This window comes from Apium graveolens, chromosome 5 (genome assembly GCF_009905375.1).
Source record: "Apium graveolens cultivar Ventura chromosome 5, ASM990537v1, whole genome shotgun sequence".
Classification (NCBI taxonomy): Eukaryota; Viridiplantae; Streptophyta; class Magnoliopsida; order Apiales; family Apiaceae; genus Apium; species Apium graveolens.
In genome coordinates, this window is record NC_133651.1 from 107,290,828 (window position 1) to 107,314,560 (window position 23,733).

Here is a 23,733-nt window from a genome sequence, read left to right on the forward strand (position 1 = left end):
CATCAAGATCACAACATATTCCTAACAATCTCCCCCAATTTATGTCTACAGAAATTGTAGCCATAAATTAAGAGAAACTTGATGATAACAAAATACCCTAAAAATACAGATTAAAAAGTAGTAGATAAAATTGATAAGTGCTACAAAGTTTTATTGAAAATTGAACAAAGCAAAGTGTACAAAGAGTTCTCAGAATCATTTTCAAGGTGCTCCTCTAGTCTGAGCAGATGATTCTATTTCCTTGATTGTCTGGATTTCTTCCCAAGCTTCCTGTTATTTTATTCTATTTGATTCTGGAGTTGTCTATGGAATTCAAGTTCATCAGCTTCAGATTGATCCAGTATTTCTTGCATTTCCAATAGAGTCTCATTGCTAGAGATACTCAATTGGTCATCCAGTCTGAAGAATCTTCTAACTCCCTTATCATCCATGAATTCCATCAGCCAATAAGGCCTCAAATGCACTCTATTTCCTGTGAAGAGAATTGATAGAGTTTTTGGAAGTGCATCTTTGGCTTTATTACTCCTTAGCTCTTCAATCTTCTTTAGATTCAATCTCTTTGCAATCACATTAAATCCAAAGTTCTTCTTGAAGGATGAGTAGATCTTTATTAGTACAGATTGGCTTTCTTGAAGAATCCTGTGAAGTGGCCATGTGATTTCTTTCCCTCCCTTGTACTTGAACACTAGCCTTTCAGGAAGATGTCTATGAGCATCAATCCCTCTTACTTCTTCCAATTCATCCAAGTATAGGTTTATTTCAGAAAACTCCTTGATGTCACAGATGTATAAGAGATCTCCCTTGTTGACTGTAGGTTGAGATTTGGTTAGGATTTTGGATCTAAGAGTCACAGACTTCACTTTCTTAATTGCTCTAGTCTTTGTTTTATTTGGCTTGTTGAAGATAGGTAAGTTGAGTTCAGGAATTGGCAAACTTTCCCAGTCTATTGGCTCACCCTTGGGAACTATGGGCTCACCATAAAAGTTCTTTGTAGGATCTTGTTGTGAATATGTTATGCACTTGATGATTACCTAAACAAAACATCTAAGTAGATTTTACTTAGTGAAATAATGTAGCACTCGATGGATAAGAATTATAGTCCCGACGGATAACTCAGTTTGAGCACCGACGGATGAGTAATTTATTATCCATCGAGTGAGTAGCTTATATAATGATAAGTTTGTAGCACAGTGTTGTATGCACCTTTGTATAGAATCTGTAGTAGCATATAAGTCATGTTGACTTTAACTAGATATGCAGAATAGGTTGATTAACTGTACATAAGCAATGTCTTGTAATTTTGTATAAGTGAAATGAAGTCAAGTGCCAAAATAGCTATCAACGGATGCTTAACAAAGCTTCGACGGATGATCAAATGACTTTCAACGGATGTTCAAAATAGCAGTCGACGGATGATCAAGTAAGTCATCGATGGATGATTAGAAAGTCGACGGATGATAATATCAAGATTCAAACATCAGTTGAACAGTGAAAGCTGACACACAGCCGTCGAGATTGGATACAAACACTGTGGAAGCCCATTAACTGGGTAATAGAGGACAAAAAGCAGCAAAGATCAAGACTGTTAGATTTTATATTTATTCAGTTCTTTTGACTTTGTAATCTTGGTAATATATATAAACCAAGAGAGTAGCAAATATAAAATAACTAAGATAACTAAGTGAGCTTAGAAACAAACACAGAGAAATCTTTGTAAGCACTATCTTTAGCATTTCCTGTGTTCTTAGTTGTTCTATCTTGTAAAAGCAGCTGTGAGCATTTCTGCACACAGAGTTCTCTCGATATATTAATATATATCTCTGGTGGAATTGTTTAAATCCACCAGAAAGTTTTTAAAGACTCTTGTTTTTAATTACTCTTGTTTTGATTCATTAAAGTTTATATTCCGCATTGTGCTAATCAAAACAGATATATCTATAATCGAGTTGAACATTTTTATTTCAAGAAAAAGATAAAGAATTCCATTCAACCCCCCTTCTGTAATTCTTGCTATATTGTTAAGGGACTAACAATTGGTATCAGAGCAAGCTCTTAATCTACAAAGAGTTTAAAGATCAAAACAATTCAGCAAGATGAACAAGAAAGATGTTGGAATCAAGATTCCTTTTCTGGATAAAGATAATTACCATCATTGGAAGGTAAAGATGCATCTTCATATGCTTTCTCAAGATGAGGCCTATGTGGACTGCATAGAAAGAGGACCTCATGTTCCAATGAGAGCTGCAATAGGAAATGAACCATCAGTTCCAAAGCCAAGGCATGAATGGTCTGATCCTGATCTTGAACAAGTCAGGAAAGATAAAAAGGCCATGAACATTCTGTTCAATGGTGTTGATGCAGATATGTTTGATAACATCATCAACTGCAAGACTGCCAAGGAAGTTTGGGACACAATACAGATAATCTGTGATGGTACTGAGCAAGTAAGAGAAAATAAAATGCAGCTCCTGATTCAGCAATATGAGCATTTTCACAATGAAGAAAGTGAGTCACTCACTGATATTTTTAGTAGATTCCAAAAGCTACTAAATGCTCTTAAATTGCATGGAAGAGTCTATCAGACTAAAGACTCCAATCTGAAATTTCTTAGATCTCTTCCAAAGGAATGGAAACCAATGACAGTCTCATTGAGAAACTCACAAGATTATAAGGAGTTTACTTTGGAGAGACTGTATGGCATTCTGAAGACCTATGAGCTTGAAATAGAGCAGGATGAAAGAATGGAGAGAGGAAAGAAGAAAGGAGGATCCATTGCACTAGTTGCTGAACTGGAAAAGGAGAAGGAAGTGAAGATGGAAGCTGTGGAATCAACTTCAAAGGCCTGTGAAAGCAAGGGTAAAGGGCTAGCTGCAAAAAGTGAAGATTCTTTGAGTCAAGATGACATGGAGGACATTGATAAGCACCTAGCATTCCTTTCAAGAAGATTTACCAAGCTCAAGTTCAAGAAGAACTTTGGAGCTGCCAAGCCAAATAGAAACATGGTTGATAAGTCAAAATTCAAGTGTTTCAAATGTGGCTTGGTAGGGCATTTTGCAAATGAGTGTAGAAAGTCAGATTCTAGTAACAAGAGATTTGAGTCTGTGGATTATAAGCAAAAATACTTTGATCTACTCAAATAGAAGGAAAGGGCTTTTATTACACAAGAGAATGACTGGGCAGCTGATGGTTTGGATGAAGATGAGGAGGTCAGCTATGTCAATCTAGCCCTTATGGCCAAGTCTGATGAAACAGAGACAAGTTCCTCAAGCAATCAGGTAATTACTACAAACCTTGCACATTTATCTAAAGCTGAGTGTAATGATGCAATAAATTACATGTCTACAGAATTGTATCATTTGCGTGTTACACTTAAGTCCCTCACTAAAGAAAATGCTAAAATCAAAGAAAACAACTTGTTTTTGAGTGAGAGGAATAATGTGCTTGAGTCTCAGTTTGTTGAGTTTGAGAAACTAAAAATTGAGTGTAGAATTGCTAAGGAGGAATTAACTGAGTCCTTGAAAAAGGAAGAAATTTTAAAGAAGCAGCTCGATCGTGAACAGGAGGTGATTAAAGCATGGAAACCATCCAGAGATGTTCATGCTCAAATCACCAAGGTTCAAGGAATTGAGTCCTTTTGTGATGAAGCCTGGAAAAAGGATAAGGAGAAACTAGAACCTATTTTGATAGATGGATTGCTGACAGATGTAGACTCGACGGATGATGAGGACTATCCGTCAAATAACAAAATGTGTTATCCGTCGAATGATAAAAATCCTCATCCGTCGGCTGTGAACAAACCCATTAGTAAAGCCAAATTAATCAAGCTAAATGAAAAGTATGGGTCTGTTTCCAAGAACTTTGTTTCAGGGGAGTCAAGTCAAGCCAAGAAAGGGAAGAAGGCTAATGTTGGTCACATGACTGTCAAACAGTTGAGTGACAGACTTGAGAAGATAGAGGTAAAAACAGAAACTAAAAGGAAAAACAATAGGAATGGTAAAGTAGGGATTAACAAACATAACAACTACACACCTGACAAATATGCTCCTAGAAAAATCTGTGTTAAATGTGGTAGTGTAAATCATTTGTCTGTTAATTGCAAATCTGCCATGCCTACTCCCATGTCAGTTCAGCCTCAATTCTCTAACATGAATGTCATGCCTCCTATGCCTGTTAATGCTATGCCTACACAGAACATGAATGCACAGTTTGCTAATATGCCATTTGCACCTAATCCATATTATACTGCATACAATATGCCTCAAATGCCATTTAGCATGCCTTACTGGAATAACATGTTTGCACCAAGCATGCCATTTCCTGTTAGCCATAACATGCATAATAATTCTGTAGCATCTAGTGGTTTCAAAGGCCCAACCCAAATGACTAAGGAGGAATCTGAAATTCCTAAGTCAAATGAGTTAAAACCTAAGAAACAGAAGAAGAAAGCTAACAAGGCAGGACCCAAGGAAACTTGGGTACCAAAATCAACTTGATTTGATTTTGATGTGTGCAGGGAAACAGAAGGAATCTTTGGTACTTGGATAGTGGTTGTTCAAGATACATGACTGGTGATTCTACCCTGCTCACAGAGTTTGAAGAGAGAGCTGGCCCAAGTATCACTTTTGGAGATGATAACAAAGGTTATACTGTGGGATATGGCTTGATTTCAAAGGACAATGTCATCATTGAAGAGGTTGCCTTAGTGGATGGTCTCAAACACAATCTGTTGAGTATCAGCCAGCTTTGTGATAAAGGCAACTCAGTAACCTTCAACAAGGAAACCTGTGTTGTGATTAATAATCAAAACAACAGAGTGGTTCTCACTGGTGTGAGAAGAGGAAATGTGTATCTAGCTGACTTCAACTCAAATAAAGCAGAATCTGTAACTTGTCTTCTCAGTAAAGCAAGTCAAGATGAAAGTTGGCTATGGCACAAGAAGCTATCCCATTTGAACTTCAAGACCATGAATGAGCTGGTAAAGAAAGAGCTAGTTAGAGGCATTCCTCTGGTGAAGTTTACAAAGGATGGACTGTGTGATGCCTGCCAAAAAGGGAAGCAAATTAAAGCATCATTCAGGAAGAAACTTGATTCAGCAATTGAAGAACCTCTGCAACTGCTTCACATGGATTTGTTTGGACCAGTCAATGTTTTGTTAATCTCAAAGAAAAGATTTTGCCTAGTAATTGTAGATGATTTCTCAAAGTTCTCTTGGACCTATTTCCTAAAGTCCAAAGATGAAGCTAGTGAAATCATCATCAATCACATAAGGCAAGTTAACAATCATCCTGATTTCAAAGTTAGAAGAATCAGGAGTGACAATGGAACTGAGTTCAAGAACTATGTCATGAGAGCATTCTGTGAGGAAAATGGGATCCTACATGAGTTTTCAGCAGCAATGACTCCATAACAGAATGGAGTAGTGGAAAGAAAGAATAGATCTCTTATTGAAGCTGCAAGGACAATGCTTGAAGAATCAAAATTACCAACATATTTCTGGGCTGAAGCTGTCAACACTGCATTCTACACTCAGAACATCTCTCTGATTAATCAAGCAAAATGCAAGACACCTTATCAATTGTTCAAGAACAAGAAGCCAACTCTGAACTTTCTTCATGTCTTTGGCTGTAAATGCTATATTCTGAGAAATCAAATTGATCAAAATGGGAAGTTTGATGCTAAAGTAGATGAAGGAATTTTTGTTGGATATGCTGTTGGTAAAGCATATAGAGTCTACAATCTAAGAACCAACATTGTTGTTGAATCTATACATGTTGTGTTTGATGATAAAAAGATTGAAGGACTAAAAGATGGAGATTACCATGAGAGCCTCAAATTCGACAATGTTGAGATGGTCAGTGAGGAAAGTGATGATGAAAGTGATCAAGAAATAGTGTCTAAGGATAATGCAGACAAATTTACTATAAATGAAGCACAAAACTCAACATCCATCGAGTTACATAATGCTTCATCCGTCGGAAGGCAATCTGTATTATCCGTCGAAAGACAACCTGCCTCATCCGTCGATAGTCAAAATTCACCATCCGTCGGGTTATCAAAAGGAGCAGGAAGTCAAGGCAGATCACCCATAGAAAGCACCCCAATTTCAAATCAAAGATCCACAAACTCAGGGGGAGTTTCTAGCAATCAAAACTCAGTCACACATCAAGACAACATTGAGGTCTCTTCATCTAGGGCTAATCTACCTCAACCAAGAAAATGGACAAAAGATCACCCCTCTGAACTGATTATTGGTGATGTTTCTTCAAGAGTTCAAACCAGGAGAGCAACTCAAGAAGAATGTCTATACAGCAGCTTCCTGTCTAAGGAAGAACCAAAGAAGGTAGAAGAAGCCTTATTAGATCCTGATTGGATTTTAGTTATGCAGGAGGAGCTAAACCAATTTGAAAAGAATAAAGTATGGAAGCTGGTACCCAAGCCTAAAGGAAAGAATCCAATAGACACCAAATGGGTATTCAGAAACAAGATGGATGAAAATGGCATAGTAGTAAGGAACAAAGCAAGATTGGTGGCTAAAGGCTATTGTCAGCAAGAAGGGATAGATTTTGATGAAACATTTGCTCCTGTTGCAAGACTTGAAGCCATCAGAATCTTCTTAGCCTATGCAGCCCATGCCAATTTCAAGGTCTATCAAATGGATGTCAAAAGTGCCTTTCTGAATGGAGATTTGGAGGAAGAAGTGTATGTAAGTCAACCTCCTGGCTTTGAAGATCCAAATTTCCCAGAGTATGTCTACTATCTATTGAAATCACTTTATGGACTGAAGCAAGCACCTAGAGCCTGGTTTGACACTTTATCAAAGTTCCTTTTGGAAAATCACTTCACAAGAGGTACTGTAGATAAAACTTTATTTTTCAGAAATGTGAATGGCTCTAGCATACTTGTTCAAATTTATGTAGATGATATTATCTTTGGCTCTACAGATGAGAAACTTTGTAAAAAGTTTGCCAAACTGATGCAAAGCAAGTATGAAATGAGTATGATGGGAGAACTAAATTACTTTCTTGGTTTACGAGTTAAGCAAGTTAGTAATGGAATATTCATTAGTCAAACTAAATATATTTTGATCTTTTAAAGAAGTTTGATCTAATGAATTGCACATCTGCAAAAACTCCAATGGCCACTGCAACTAAGCTTGAACTAAACACTACTGAAAAGTCTGTGGATATTTCAAGTTATAGAGGCATGGTTGGCTCACTTCTGTACTTAACAGCCAGTAGGCCAGATATAATGTTTGCTACATGTTTGTGTGCTAGATTTCAGGCTGATCCTAGAGAGTCTCATTTGATAGCTATTAAAAGAATTTTCAGATATCTCAAAGGAACACCAAACCTTGGCATTTGGTATCCTAGAGACTCTGGTTTTGATCTAACTGGTTATTCAGATGCAGATTATGCAGGTTGCAGAATTGATAGAAAAAGCACAACAGGAACCTATCAATTTTTAGGAGACAAGCTTGTGTCCTGGTTCAGTAAAAAGCAAAATTCAGTTTCTACTTCTACAGCTGAAGCTGAATATATTGCTGCTGGCAGTTGCTGTGCACAGATTTTATGGATGAAAAATCAATTGCTAGACTATGGTTTGCAAGTTGAAAGGATTCCTATTTTTTGTGATAACACAAGTGCAATTGCCATCACTGAAAATCCAGTGCAACATTCAAGGACAAAGCATATAGACATCAAGTACCATTTCATAAGGGAACATGTAATGAATGGTACTGTAGAGTTACATTTTGTTCCAAGTGAGAAGCAACTTGCAGATATTTTTACCAAGCCACTGGATGAATCCACCTTTTCTAGGTTGGTAAGTGAGTTAGGTATGCTTAATTACTCTTGAATTTATCTGAATTACTCTTGCAAGTTGAAAAGAAGCCAGAAATTAAGTTGATTTTTAGTCTTGGATGAAATTTTGGCTAAGTCAAAATTTGTCTCTCGACGGATGACCATTATCCATCGGGTTGAGTCATCCGTCGATATACAAATTGTAAATAAAAAATTAATTACTTTTCTGGAATATTTTAAAGCTCGACGGATAACATTTTATCCTCATCCGTCGAAGTGTCTAAATCTTAACCGTTAATTCCCTGAACATTATCCATCGAGTATACTTACAGTTTATAAGCATTACACGACGGATAATGGGTGGAATTTTTAAAGTTATTTTAAAATGGTAATTTTAGGCAGTTTCTATTGGGTAATTTATTTCTCTTTATTATTTTTATCCGTTGAGTTTGAGCAAAGTATAAAAGCCTATTTCATTCTAATCATTTTCTTTTATCATTCTCAAATTCAACTGTCTTATTTCATTCTCTCTCAAGCAAAAATCCTCTTTCTCTTCAAGCTTTTCTTCCCTAACAATGGCACCCGTAGTAAAGATCATGTCACAGACTGGGTTCATCTATGAGAAGAACAACTTCACTGCCTTGGTCAATAAGGGGATTCAGCAATCTGAAGACTATCATAAGATAATGGACTTCTTGAAGAACTGCAAGTTAAGTTTTGCTATGCTGGAATCAGCCACAATTTATTGTGAAGTTGTTGAGGAGATGTGGACAACAGCAATCTACAACTCTACTGACAAAACCATCACTCTGACCATCAAAGGTAATGTTTTCTGTATCAATAGTGATGTCATAAAAGCATATTTCAAGATTCCTGATGACAATGTTACTGCACCACACACTGACACTGATATTCTCAATATGCTAAATTCCATTCATTATGCACTTCCTACTGCAAAATTAAGTGAAATTAGAAGACTAGGTCTTAGGAAGGATTGGAGTTACCTGTGTGATGTAGTAACTAAGGTCTTTCTGGAAAAATCAGTAATTTTGATTCTGTGAACATTTCCATGCTTAACATGTTATACATGCTAGTTACAGACAAATATTACAACTTTAGTGACCTGGTTGTGTATGAGTTAGGTTTTAAGCTAGGTGACTTAGCAAAGAGAGGAAAGAATATTTACTATGCTAGATTTTTTATGCTTTTGGCTAACCATATATGTGAAGAGATTGTACTTGAGAACCCAACCAACAGATTAGCATGTTGGGTTCAAGATAGAAGAATCATTGCAGATCTGAACAGAGCCAGCCATCACAAGGATGTGCCAATGTTCTATTTTCCTGTAATGCTGACACCTCAGGTAAGTGAGGTAAGTTCATCTACACTCTCAACTATTCCAATCCCTTCTATTTCTTTGACTTCAGGCATAGCTATGGCAACTGTGACAATGACCAAACAGTTGCCTACCAAAGCTGCCAAAACAACTGCAATTCTTAAATCCAAATCAAAGAAAACCCCCTCTGGTATCTCTCAAAAGGTACCAGTTGAAAAGTCTACCAAACACAAAGAGGGGAGTGTGAAGGAGGGTAAGATAGGTGAGGGAAGGGGTGAACATCAAAGAAACCCCAAGGATAAGGTTGGAGAGATAAGTGAATCCCAGCCTAGCCACACTGCAGTTTCCCAATAAACTGCAGTGCTTAAAAAGGACAGAAGCTCACTTCTAGCTATATCCTCCCAAAAGGATGTGGCTATTGAACAAAGCTCTCATCCAAGAGCACAGGCCAAGAGGGTTAGGGACACAAGCCTACACCAAACTTATACTAGAAAGAAGAAATCCAAAACAACTGGGGATGCACAGGACACACACTTAGTGCAAACTGGTGCTAAAGACACAGTCCCTGCACCTTCTCAAATTCAGATTGATATGGCTCCAATAAATGTGGAGTCACAGCTAAAATCTCTCTTGATAGAAGCCACTGAAACACAATACTCACCAACCAACTCACTGGAAGTGGACATGATAAACACTTCAATTCCTGATTCCCCTTCTTTAACTCTGTTGGGGAAGCCAAAATCTAGTGCAAGTGAGCATCATCTTTTAGATGATTTGTTGGCTCACTTGCCAATTCTTTCTGATTCTATTGTGACATCTGTGCCTCAAATAACCTCAATCAACACAGAGTCAACAATAATTTCTCTTCCCACCTCATTCATTTCTACTCTCTCGATGGATATTGCTCATCCGCCGAGTAGTGATTGTATCCCGATGGATAAGCTTAACAGCAGTTATCCGTCGGATAGCTTTACCACTCACCCGACGGATATCATTTATCCGTCGAGTGTCTCTGCACAACTTCAAACTTCAATAATTTCAAGTGCAGAAGATTTGGTGGTAATACAATCACTCTTATGACTGAGAGAGGAGAGTGTATTGAGTGAGAGGCTGGGTTGCTCCCAGGAAAAAGGAGAGGAAAAGAGTGAATCTCAGCAATCCATTCATTCAGGATTGGCAAAAGTGAGTGAGAGGAGTCCCACCTTAGTAGGTGAAGGTGAGGGTGTGAGGGTGGGGAGCCAGGGTGAGACCCTGATGCAACAAAAGAGAACATGAGAGAAAAGCAGGTACTGGAGCAATAAGGATGGAGCCAGCCATTGCTAGTGAGTCAATGATTGTGGATGATGCTGAAAAGGAAAGACAATTTCAGCAACATTACAAAGCTGTAATTGATAACATTTCCTTGGATGCTGACACTTTTACTCACCCTGTTTCAGCCTATCAACTGTTGGCTGCTCAGGGCAATGTGGAGGCAGAGCAGACTTTACATTTAGTGCACACCACAGAATCTCTTCAAAGAGATAAATCTGCTGTCAACAGGATGCCTCCTCAAGCTGGAGAGCCATCTGAAGAATTTGGAGTAAATTCTGATGATGATGACTCTAGTTCTTTGAATAGAAGCATGAACTTAGGGGGAGCTGAAGGCCAAAGTTCTGCTTTAAGTTTACCTGAATGGGCATGGGCAAAGGACTTTACACCAGGACAATTTGAGGTGTCTTTGGTAAGACAAGTAACAGCTTTTCAGCAAGCCCTTCAGGAAGTTTCAGATGCAGGTACCAAGGCTGTTCTTAAAGCTCATCTAGACTCCTTGCACTTAATGAAGATCTAACACTCCACACAGAATATCAGTGTGGATGAATTGAAAAAGGAGATAGCTGACTTGAAGACATACAACTCTGAGAAACTGGATTCACTAATGCCATATGGTATCATGCATGATTTATTACAAAGGTTGAGAAGAGAATCAGATTCTGAAAAGAAGATAGCCAAGCTGGAGACCAGAGTTCAAGTTATTGAGAAATTCAGTGGCCCTACTTCTTCAAAATCAACAGACTCAGACAAATCTTCTCATGCAACTGGCTAAAGTACAAGGCCTAACTCCTTCACTTGAATGATAACAAAAAGGGGGAGAGAGAATCAAGTAAGGGGGGAGAAAGGACAACTAAGGGGGAGAACATTGTAGTTCAAATCAGCAAAGTAATTGTACCTTCAATTACTATCTCCAAGCCACCAGTTGCAGATGGTATAGATCTTATAAATGCAGCAGCAGCAAATTTGAAAGATGCTGATAAAGAAGAGTTGACTCTGATCAACTGGAAAAAGATTGATGAGGAAATACAGAAAAAGTTTCAATTAGTCAAGGAACCAGATCAGTCAGCCATCCATCACTCTCTTGTCAAGCCAATCAATGTGAATGAGATGAGCATGAACTATTTGGAGAAAGGACAATCTTCCTGCATCAAGACTACAAAGGCTGAGATGATTCTTAAACCAAGGGCAAACTATCCAAAGTCATCTTTGAAGAACCCTATGGATACTGTGTATGAGACACCCAAGCCTGATGAAAAGAAGCTTCTGTCAAGATCTATTCTTCTCTACAAAGATCCAGCTGATTCAGCCTCAAGAGAGAGAATTGCAAAGATGTTTAGAAATGGGAAGGAAATTTGTGTGGTAGAAGGACATCCACAATTTGCTCAAGCAAAGGAAGAAGAAAAAGCCAGATTGAAGCAGGAAAAGAGGCAAGCTGCTCTAGATGCAAAGAAGTCTAAACAAAAGAAAGAACAGTTGCTATCTTGACCAAGCTACAGGCTGTGAACTCTTCTCAACAAATTCCCTCTCAACCAACTCAAGCTACTGGATCAAAGAAAAAGATTGAAGAACAGAAGAATCTCCAAGAAAGAAGAATTGGCTAAAAGAACAAAAAGAAAGTGGATATTGTTAACAAGGAATTGGAAGATCAATTTCCATGGAATCCACTAAAGCTGAAACTCAAGCATCAAAGCTCTCTGTGGTATTTGAAGACATAAGGGATGGTAGACCCCTACAGGAACATACATGAAGAGCCTATTGTGCCAAAGGATGAGCCAATAGAGTGGGATAAATTACCAATTCCTGACTTCAACTTGCCAATTCTCACCAAGCCAAGAATGACAAATCAAGGGCAGTCAAGAAAGTGGAAGCTGTCACCTCTCAATCCAAGGTAGTAGTCAAAGCTCACCCAAGATCACAAGGGAGACTACTTGTACTTGGTGTGACATCAAGGGAATTTTCAGACCTAAACCTTTATCTTGAGAAGCTGGATGAGGTAAGGGCAATTGATGCATACAGAAACCTACCTGAAAGGTTGGTATTCAGTACAAAGAAAGAAGGGATATTCAGTGGCCTCTTCACAGGATACTTCAAGAAAGCCAAGCAGTGTTGATCAAAGTCTATCATCCTTCAAGAAAAAACTTTGGGTTTAATGTAACTGCAAGAAGATTGGTATTGAAGAAGATTGAAGAGCTAAGGAGTGTTAGAGCCAAAGATACACTACCCAAAACTCTTATCATCCCAAACACTGGGAGAAGAGTGCATCTAAGGCCCTACTGGCTGATGGAATTCATGGATGACAAGGGTGTGAGAAGATTCTTCAGACTAGAAGACTAATTGAGTATCTCTAGCAATGAGACTCTTTTGGAAATGCAAGCAATGTTGATCTCTCAGAATCTGATGAATTAGAATTCCACAGACAGCTCCAGAATCAATTGAAGAAAACAACAGAAAGCTTGGAAGAAGATCCAGACCTTCAAGAACTAGAAAAATCTGCTCAGGCTAGAGGAGCATCTTGAATTGACTGTGAGCCAAAACTTGTATACCTTGTTTAAATTGAAGCACTTTCAGTTTCATCTACTTATTTTTACAGATATATGTTTAGGATGTTTTGTTTATCATCAAGTGTCTCTTAATTTATGGCTACAATTCCAGTAGACATAAATTGGGGGAGATTGTTTTGAATATGTTGTGCACTTGATGATTACCTAAACAAAACATCTAAGTAGATTTTACTTAGTGAAATAATGTAGCACTCGACGGATAAGAATTATAGTCCCGACGGATAACTCAGTTTGAGTACCGACGGATGAGTAATTTATTATCCATCGAGTTGAGTAGCTTATATAATGATAAGTTTCGTAGCACAGTGTTGTATGCACCTTTGTATAGAATCTGTAGTAGCATATAAGTCATGTTGACTTTGACTAGATATGCAGAATAGGTTGATTAACTGTACATAAGCAATGTCTTGTAATTCTGTATAAGTGAAATGAAGTCAAGTGCCAAAATAGCTATCAACGGATGCTTAACAAAGCTTCGACGGATGATCAAATGACTTTCAAACGGATGTTCAAATAGCAGTCGACGGATGATCAAGTAAGTCATCGACGGATGATCTGAAAGTCGACGGATGATAATATCAAGATTCAAACATCAGTTGAACAGTGAAAGCTGACACACAGCCGTCGAGATTGGATACAAACACTGTGGAAGCCTATTAACTAGGTAATAGAGGACGAAAAGCAGCAAAGATCAAGACTGTTAGATTTTATATTTATTCAGTTTCTTTTGGCTTTGTAATCTTAATAATATATATAAACCAAGAGAGTAGCAAATAAATAACTAAGAAAACTAAGTTAGCTTGGAAAACAAACACAGAGAAATCTTTGTAAGCACTATCTTTAGCATTTCCTGTGTTCTTAGTTGTTCTATCTTGTAAAAGCAGCTGTGAGCATTTCTGCACACAGAGTTCTCTCGATATATTAATTATATATCTCTGGTGGAATTGTTTAAATCCACCAGAAAGTTTTTAAAGACTCTTGTTTTTAATTACTCTTGTTTTGATTCATTAAAGTTTATATTCCGCATTGTGCAAATCAAAACAGATATATTTATAATTGAGTTGAACATTTTTATCTCAAGAAAAAGATAAAGAATTCCATTCAACCCCTTCTGTAATTCTTGCTATATTGTTAAGGGACTAACAATATTCCTTTTATGATCCTCTCTTATAATCCTTTATTTAAATTCTTTTTATCCTGTTACCTTATACTCAATTCTTTCCGTATCTAGTGGATTTCCGGGAAAAATCAAAGTGTTCGGAATTGGATTCTGACGATCTTTACATACACTTATATACCATATAGAGTACTAATAAAATCTCAGAATATCCATAACTGAACCCCTACATAGTGTGCATGAAAAGTTTTCTCATTCAGCATAATCTGCAAAATCACTATTCATAAGGGTTTCAAAAATTTCCAAAAATTGGGGTTATTACAGTCTCTCCTCCTTAAAAGGATTCCGTCCTGGAATCAGATAGAAAATGAATAGGGATACTCTCTTAGCATTACACTTTCTAACTCTGAAGTAAATTTTCCCATATTGTGGTTCTTCCATCAAACTCTGAATAGTTTGATAACCCTTCTCCTAAGCACTTGTTCCTTTTTCAATCTATAACCCTTCCTGGTCGCTCCATATAGGTTACGTCTGGTTGCATGTCTATGCACTCATATGCCCTATTTATCTGGCATCCGAATTACACTTACTTAACATTGATACGTGAAACACGTTATGACTTGCTACATGTTCTGGGGTAGGGCTAGCTCATATACTAATTCCCCAATACGTCTTAATATATCCAAGGGTCCAACAATTTGTGGACTTAAACTTTCCTTTCTTTCCAATCTCATCAATCCTTTCCAAGGGTTCCAAGGGGATACCTTTAAAAACACTAGGTCCCCTACTTCCTATTCTTTGTCCTTTCGTGTCAAATCAACATACTTCTTATGTCCATCCTGGGCTACTACCAGCCGTCCTCTGATTAGATCTATTATATCCTTGTCCTTTGGACTACTGCGGGTCCGAGCATCTTGCGCTCTACAACTTCATCCTAACATAAGGAGATCGGCATTGTCTTCCCTCAAGGATCTCATAAGGCGACATCTCGATAATGACATATGATCTATTGTCGTAAGAAACTCAATCTGTGTTAAGTGATCATTCCAATTCTTTCAAGTCTATTGCACAGACTCTCATTATAACTTTTAGCATTCGAGCTTTTGCTTCTCAATAACCCATTCTTTTTCCAGTTCGTAATCGCTACTACCTTCCGTTCCTAATATTATACTGGTTATACTTTGCTCGTAGCGTTCTATAGCCTTTTAATAACCACGTCAACCTTAGTATCACGAATGTGTTTTCCATTCCGAATACTACCATAACTTTACTACTTCCTTTTTCAGCTGTTTCTATTTTGAAAGCTTGATCCATCATATAGAAGTAAAAGAATTCATTGAGAGATCACTATGATCATGCACACTTGTTACATTGCATAGTTAGTACAGAAGGTGGCCAGCCTTAGTACTTGACAAGCAATTAAACAATAGCTGGTATCCTACTCGGCTTCTATCACACAGATAGATAGTCATTCGGCAATACCTCCACTTCTGGAAGGGTTGTTCTTCTCAGTTTATATGAAATGGAAAAGAAGAGAAAAGAACGAATTGAAGAGAATTGTATATATAAAAAAAAAATATACTGCCACAAAATATCTGGCTTGGAACCTACCTCTGAACTATAGAGGTTTGTCATAGGAGAACAAACATATGTATATATATCAAGTATTACGCATGGCATTTCACATGCCTAAATATTTTTGCTATTCCGTCCATCATTCTATGGACCCTTGCTCTTCCTCGAGCTTATACACAATCACCTTTGAAACTCCCTCGATATCGAAATCGAATCTGGGATCTCATTCTAGACTTCATCGTTACTAGAATTCTATGCTTGCACCGCAACTCCTCATATAGTAATACGACTCTCTTATCATAAGAGGGAATAAATATTCAATAGGTAGATACTCTACTTAATTAGTCTATCAATGATAAGTTTACACTACCATGACCCGATTAGTGGTACTCAATCTCAACATCCATTCCAATACACTCTCACGGTTGTAATCAGCTCATTACTCGCAGAATCATTGCTGCATTACTATGGTCACCATTGACCTACTGTCGTCATTCACTTTCCATGAAATCTTAATATCTAACCATACGGAGTCCATACATGTCGTATAAAATTCTTCTAAGGAGGTAACATAATCACCATTCATGCTTCATGAGAACACTCCTGATCCTGACATACATACATGACATGAAGCAGATAAAATTGCAGAAGAGTTTTTAATCAAAGCAACGATAGCAGGTTAATACAATTCTTATCGTATTCCTTAAATAGAAGACTTAACTCAAGGTTTCGTCTAGCCTTTTTGAAACATGGTCCGGGCTTATCTCAAGATAGTATCTTCTGAGATAGATAGCCGCTCATGGCGATTACACGAAAAACCTTTACCAACTACTATTACGGTTGGGTATTGCACGTCATTAGAAGGAATGTCAATCTTCCAAACCATAATACAACCTTCTAGCTTTAACCAATCATCACTATATTCTTTTGGCACAACCGCCTATAATTATCCTCTTACCTTTAATGTGTCGGCCACCTCTTTGGCCTTTCCTGATAGTAAAATTTCCTACAGTCAATGTCATTTTAACCACTCTAAATAATTTTCCAACTCATTTCAATCACAACTTATGTGAAGATTTTCCTCAAAGTCTGATGAGTAAAAAAAAAAAAAAATTTATCACCATTTTTCCATAAGTTATTGCCTCAGTCTTTAGAGGTTAATCACTGTCACGACTGACTTTTAATCATACTTAGAACATCTTTTTATCTTAAGTCCTAATTGTCCTGAACAATTTCGAACATTACTGGTTCGATGCATACTTTCTCGTGGTTTAACACGTGCCCCACTTGGCATCATTATAATTACGTCATATTTCCTTTATCAACATTTCTATTCTTGAGAATTTTGAATATTACCTTTCTCCTTGTAAAACCTCTTAGGTTATCCTTGAATCGTTCCTCCTGTATTCCCTAGATACAGGGCATATCAAGATACCATTTATAATACCAGAATCATTGTCTATATACTTCTGAAAAAATTCATCTCCATTGATTCTTAAAGGTTGTTTATTACCTTAATCCTTTCCAAATTCTATGTCAAAAACTCCTACTATCCCTATTAAGGGTGAAAATGCAACCTGTAGGCATTCCCCTATGATTCGTTTTAAGTTGCCGATGTTCTATCCTTAATCCACCTTTAAAAAGGTACATGCATCCTTCCAGGACTAATCAAGTCATATATCCCTGATGACGGGTGTCTTAGTTCAATCATTCCCACCCCTCGATAGTATATGCCTAATTTCACAATACATCTGTATTCAAAATGAGGTCAATCAAATGGCCTCCAAAAGATAACAACGGTTATCCACTTTCTTTCCTAATTGGTATGATACATGGATGTCAGGAAGATATTGGTCGTGTTCAACGCGAACTTCTTCTAATAATTCTTATTTACTTTTGTTGTTTCTCAACAGTCATCTCAATGTTGGGATATCTTTCATACCTGGCGTCTCCCTTTCTGGGTATCAAGCCACCAGTCTTACACTTCACATTCTTGAAGGTCACTTCCTTCCTCCAATTCTCCTAATTTTCTTACTTCCTTGTCTCCTCAGTCTATCCGCGTCTCATTATTTATCCTTCGAACTATCTCAGAGTTTCCACGAATCCTCCCAACTTACAGGGGATAAAATATATGTATCTCTTATGCCTTCAACCATCAATTTAACTCATGGTGAATCACCCTCATCCTGACGATTACATACTTTTCTATTACTATTACTATGATTCTTTAGGGTTTCCTCATACCCAACTCCCTTATCATTCCTCAAACTCTATTGCCTTAATATTCCTTTCCACTTCAGTTTCTTTTTATTTTCCTTTCTCTTATAATTATTCATGAACCAACACAACATAAGCATTGATTTCAAACATCCCGTCATTCTGGATTCGTGTCTTCAGAACGAATCTTGACAACTTTTACAACTTAGAGTTCATAATTCATCATATCGTTTGCCTTTGTTCTGGCTCTAAAGCTTTTACACTATCTCTATAACCTTGGGAAGTACTTTCCTGAGAACAATTGACTGAACTTAAATAGTTTATTATAATCTCTTGCTCCGTGCCTTCCTTGACCTTTCACCAGCGGGTGGTCTCTCTCTTAGGAGGGTAAGTGACAAAAATAGTCTTTTGTGATTCGTCAAATCAGAATCCAAATGATTCCTCTATTTCCTTTATCCAGGCTCTTGCCTCGGCTGGGTCAGCTCGTTGCTTGGAACTCTGAGAGCTTAGACTTAAAGGTCCTGAAAGAATTTCCCACTACATTGTTTCAGCAAGGGGGTGGTTGGGATAAAGTATAAGTTTGTTTAGACAGGTCCATGAATTTCCGTATAGGAGTACCGTCTCGGGTTCCCTCTCGCTCAGACTTCTGTTTCTCAGTCTAAATACTTCCTACTCCCCATAATGGGGTCATCTTTAAATTTAAAATCCTCATTTTCCACTTTATTATATTCTGGGTTCCTTTATCTTAATTGCGACTCCCTGATATCACATCAAGGTTTGCCCCTAATCTTATTCCTTGTGGGGGCATATACTTGGAATTTTTTTGAGAATCTCGGATATGGTCTTACTTACTTGCTAAAGTCTTTCCCTCGTTCAGTCCTTGCACGATTGCAAATTATGAATTCCAAGTTCGATAAACTTCATGACACCCTTAAGTGTTACTAGAGCAATTAACATGTGATCTTATCATAAACAAACTGATCTGAACTGAAATTAACGAATATATACAACCATTTGTTCGAGGGTACAACAACTGAACACTAAAGAGATTACATCATTTGATCTGATCGCTTCATCCCAAAAGTACTACCATAGATAATCATCTAGTCATTAAAACTATCATCCATAACTTAGGCTAATCCTCCAAAAGTGGTGCTGCATGAAATCTTGTCAGATTGCTCAGATCTGCACACTATTATGGATCAAGAAATGCGGGAACGCACAACATCCCTAACCTGCTCCATTAAAGCGGTGATGAGGTCCAAGATAGTTGCAAGTAGAGCTGGATCAATCCGACCCTCAAGATGGTCTCTACTGTAACAGGGTGGTAGCCTCAATCCTGTCCATGCTATGAGCTCATCCTGCCGGAAGTACCCCGCCCTCAATTGTTGGTGCAGTAAGTCGATCCAACAGATCACTCCTAACATTACGGGCCTCAGACAGGCCACCCAACGTCATATGATAATTGGCGATAAGAGAAGCCTGAGTGGTAGCATCTAGCAGTCCATAGGGTGCAGGTTGGCGCAGACCCAGGAGATCCAAAGGATAACCAAGCACGGTATCAGGTGACAATGGGGGGAGATAAGGTGGCATTTCCTCAGTAGGTGCTGGGCTCTGTACCAGGGATGGAACAGGAATTGGTGGAACCTCATGGATGTCTACAGGAACCTTGGAAGAGGGTCTGATACTGGTATAATTGGTGTCGTGGAAGGCCCTACTCCTTCTGCCCTCATTACCCTTTGTGCCCTTTGGTAACTCTTCATCTTCTAGTGCTACCCCGCGGCCATTCTTGCTCTGGTAGTCGCCCTGACTACGGTCATCAATTCCTCAGCGTCCTCTTCTCATTCTATCCGGATCCATGAGATCCTCCTTAGCCACAACCTTTCCGGAAAACTGAAAGTAATATGTCCTAAGTCCAATCATGTATGGGGATTTAGGAATAATTATGTAATCGTTTGATTTCATTGATATTAATAAAAGACTTGTTTTGTTTTTATTACGGGCTTTATATATTTAAGTGTTTAAATAAGATTACCATAGTTAGAGTAAAGCTTTTTATGGATTATGATGAGATCATAATAGTGAGACCTAAAAAGATTATAACTCTAACTTAAATAGTTCCTGGTCATAGGATTACTAACTGGTAATTAATAATCCACAAAAATCGGTACATAATATGCTGCTTCATTTGAGAGGATGTATGTTCTATAGACATTTGTGTGGTGACACTATAGCTAGTATGTAGGTGCTTATTATAGAATAAGTTCACACGAACATAAACGCGCACAGCTAAACAACTGATGGAGTTCACTCAACGTGTCAGCAGTTGTTCACATAGTGATAGTTGTACAAGTATCCTTAGACTTGAGGTCATCATAGTCATCTTGTGTACAATGAACTATGCTTTGGTTAGTTCTTAGTCTCCAGGGACCATTATTAGGGCTCTACTGGGTATAGGAATTGTACACGAAGATAGTGTATGATCAATAAAGGATCTACCCCTTCCAGTGAAGGAAGCGAATGTTCAAGGCTGATCCACTTATGCTAGTTCAGGAACTCTGGCCAGAGTAATGAAATTAGAAAGGAGTTTCTAATTGCATAACTACGCATAGTAAATGGTAAGCAAGTGATTGAATTAGATAGGCTTGACACCGAGATCCATGCCTGTATTTAATCGGGACATTGTAGGGTAGAAGGAGTTTATTGTATGATAACTATTCACTGAATAGGTTCTTAGTATTCTAAGTAGTGAATTCATATTATCCGGATAGTCAATATGCTGAGAAGTATCCTCACGATGTAGAATAAAGTGATTAATTAATTAATTATTTAATAATTAGAGATTTATATAAATAATGATAAAATAGTTTTATTATTATTTATTTCTACTACCGACTTAATATTGAACCTACAGGTCACACCATAAAAAGAGATTGATTTTATGGTGGAGGAATTAATTAATAATGGCTAATAAGTATTTATTTGTGAAATAAATAATTAATTGGCAAATTTAATAATGATTAAATGAGATTTAATTGATTATAAATTAATTGAAGAAAAGTTTTAATTATTAATTAAGGATTTAATTTTGGAAATTAAATTAAGAGAGAGAATTATTTCTAAAAGTGTTTAGAAAAAGGATTAATAATTAAAAGGTGTTTTAATTATTAATGAGAAATAAATGGGATAATAATAATAATATTATGGGAAAATTTCAGCTGAAAATTTTGCCTATAAACACTATATAGACCCTATTTTATTCGAACCAAAGAACCACACAAAAAAACCCAAAAAGTTTGGAAAACTCAATTCTCTCCACCTCCTTCCTCTCCTTAACATCGTTTTCTTGGTGGATACCGGTGGAGTGCTTCACACTTGAGGAGCAACTGCTAAGGATCTCTGATCATTGTCTCCGAATTATTTAAAGGTTAGATTCGATCCCTCGAATTTTATTCATGATCTGTATGCTTTATTTGGATTTTGTATGTGTAAAGGTTTTGCCATGCCCCCGCTGCGTTTAAAATCCAACAATAACATCCTCAACCGCAACATTCTCAATATGAATCTCATCCGTCCCTCATTAGGGTACTCTAATCGGATTCACAATTGATCTCCAACTTGTAATAAAACATCCTCATGCTGATGCTCCTGAACCTAAGGGTTCGGTGCCCGCTGCCCTATACAAGAACGAACTAGGTTACTATCACGATATTTATAGGGTTCCCGTAAGGGTTTTAACTGTCAGTACTACGTTAGGTAGCCCGACTATGAACTTGGCAAGAGTTCTTATTCTCTTAGTGAACTTATTATCTTAACGTCACATCATCTCTGAGGTTTATAACGCTTGGCTGATACCGTTTCTGTAACCCCCCAAATCCGGGTCGAGGATCCGGGTTGTCACGAGTTCCATTTCCCTTAATAACACCCAATCTTAATAAATAATCACAAACTACTCTGTACCGTGACCCCACACAATAAACACAACACACCACAAGTTATAGTCTCGGGATGAATATCAAAAATAATAACAAGTCATTTTATTCCACAATTATTGCCAATACACCTTAAAAAGGTTTCTGATAAATTACATTTCTTTGCCTTATACAATTGATAAAGATACATAAGTCTGGTACATCAAAAGTTGAAAGCCTAGCCTATTGGTAGTTCCTACCTCAGCTACAGCGACATCAACGCCTATAGGAACGGCGGAACGTTTCCTGATCGCTTGCGAATCGGGAGCGGTCCTGTTCATCTTTTCTATCTGGTTGTGTGATGAAAGAAGAAAGCATGGGTGAGCAGCAAGCCCACCAAAATAACATATATAAGATTAACAATATATGAGCCTCTCATAGTACTCATGAAAGTCTTGATCAAAAGAAATGAACCAAGTTTGATATCTTAATGCGATGAAGTCGCAAAATATTCAGTATATGTACATATATACTTTTCACAATCTTTGAACTCCTCTGACGTGTAATATACACAGAGTTCCAGTTTATAACTGTATAAAATATCGTTGCAAGGATCTCATATATCAACCTTGTCTCAACGTTATCTTTTCCGAATACTACTTGAACTACCACCGTTCAGTTATAATTAGTTTCAAAAGTTCATCACTAGATGAGAATACAAGATAAGACTTGAATAGATTCAATCTTTGGAATATTATTGAATGAAATGAAGTTACGAGATACTTGATTAGTCCCGATAGATATATTCATATATATATATAATAATATATATATATCCATATATAATTTCTCATACATTCCTGAAACCCTCTGTCATGTAAAGTATGAACAGAGTTGCAATATCCAATGAATTTGGAAAGGAAAAGAATTTGGCTTAAAACTGATATCTTGTGATCAGGCAAAGATACCAATAAGTAACCTTTTCTACTAGTAGATGGATGAATCCCCCACCGGTCATCACCCTGGCCACATAAGGACCTTGTGCTGGACCGCCACCCGACCTCTTACGCGTTGATGGACTACCACTCAGCCACTTACACTTTGATAGACCGTACCCCGGCCTGCGCTTATGCCGACTCAATTAGATGGACTTACTTCCCGAACGTTGGGCAAGTAATCAATTGTTTTCTCAAAACAGCAACCACGTTGCGAATGTAAAATACACCAAGAGCCGGATCCCCCAGGTTTTGACTGGGGTATTTAAATCCCCTTTAAAAGGAAGATCTTAAATATAAAAAATGAGTTTGGAGTCCACTCTAATTTTTAAAATCATTTTGAAGACTCGAAAATATTTTTAGAATGTTGGAGTACTGTTGATTTATTAAAAAAATCAGTCCGATATATTAGAAATATCTGAATATTATTATAAATAATTCTCATAAAGATAATCCTTATAAAAATAATCGAAGTAGAAGTTTTAAACTCATACTTGTAATGGGATTAAATAACCAAAGATATACTTATACAAAAGTACTATCTTTATTTGAATAATCGAAAATAAGTTTGATATTGAAACATGTATTTAAAAATAAAGAAATCTAGAAATAATAAGCGGAGTCATAATACTCAAACTGAATATTATAAATAATAGCCTTAAATAAAATACGGAGTCATACATCCTCAAATGAATATCAAATATATTCAAATAATAAAATAAACTGAGTCATAAACCCTCGAATGAATTCGAAATAATATTCATAAATAATATAAAGTATCGAATAAACTTATTCGATTAATAGTTTTAAAAACTTCATATAATATATATATAATAATTATATTATACTCAGGAGCCTCGCCTTCCGGTTTTAGAAAAAGTTCACCTTTGGGTCCCTATACTCAGGGTATA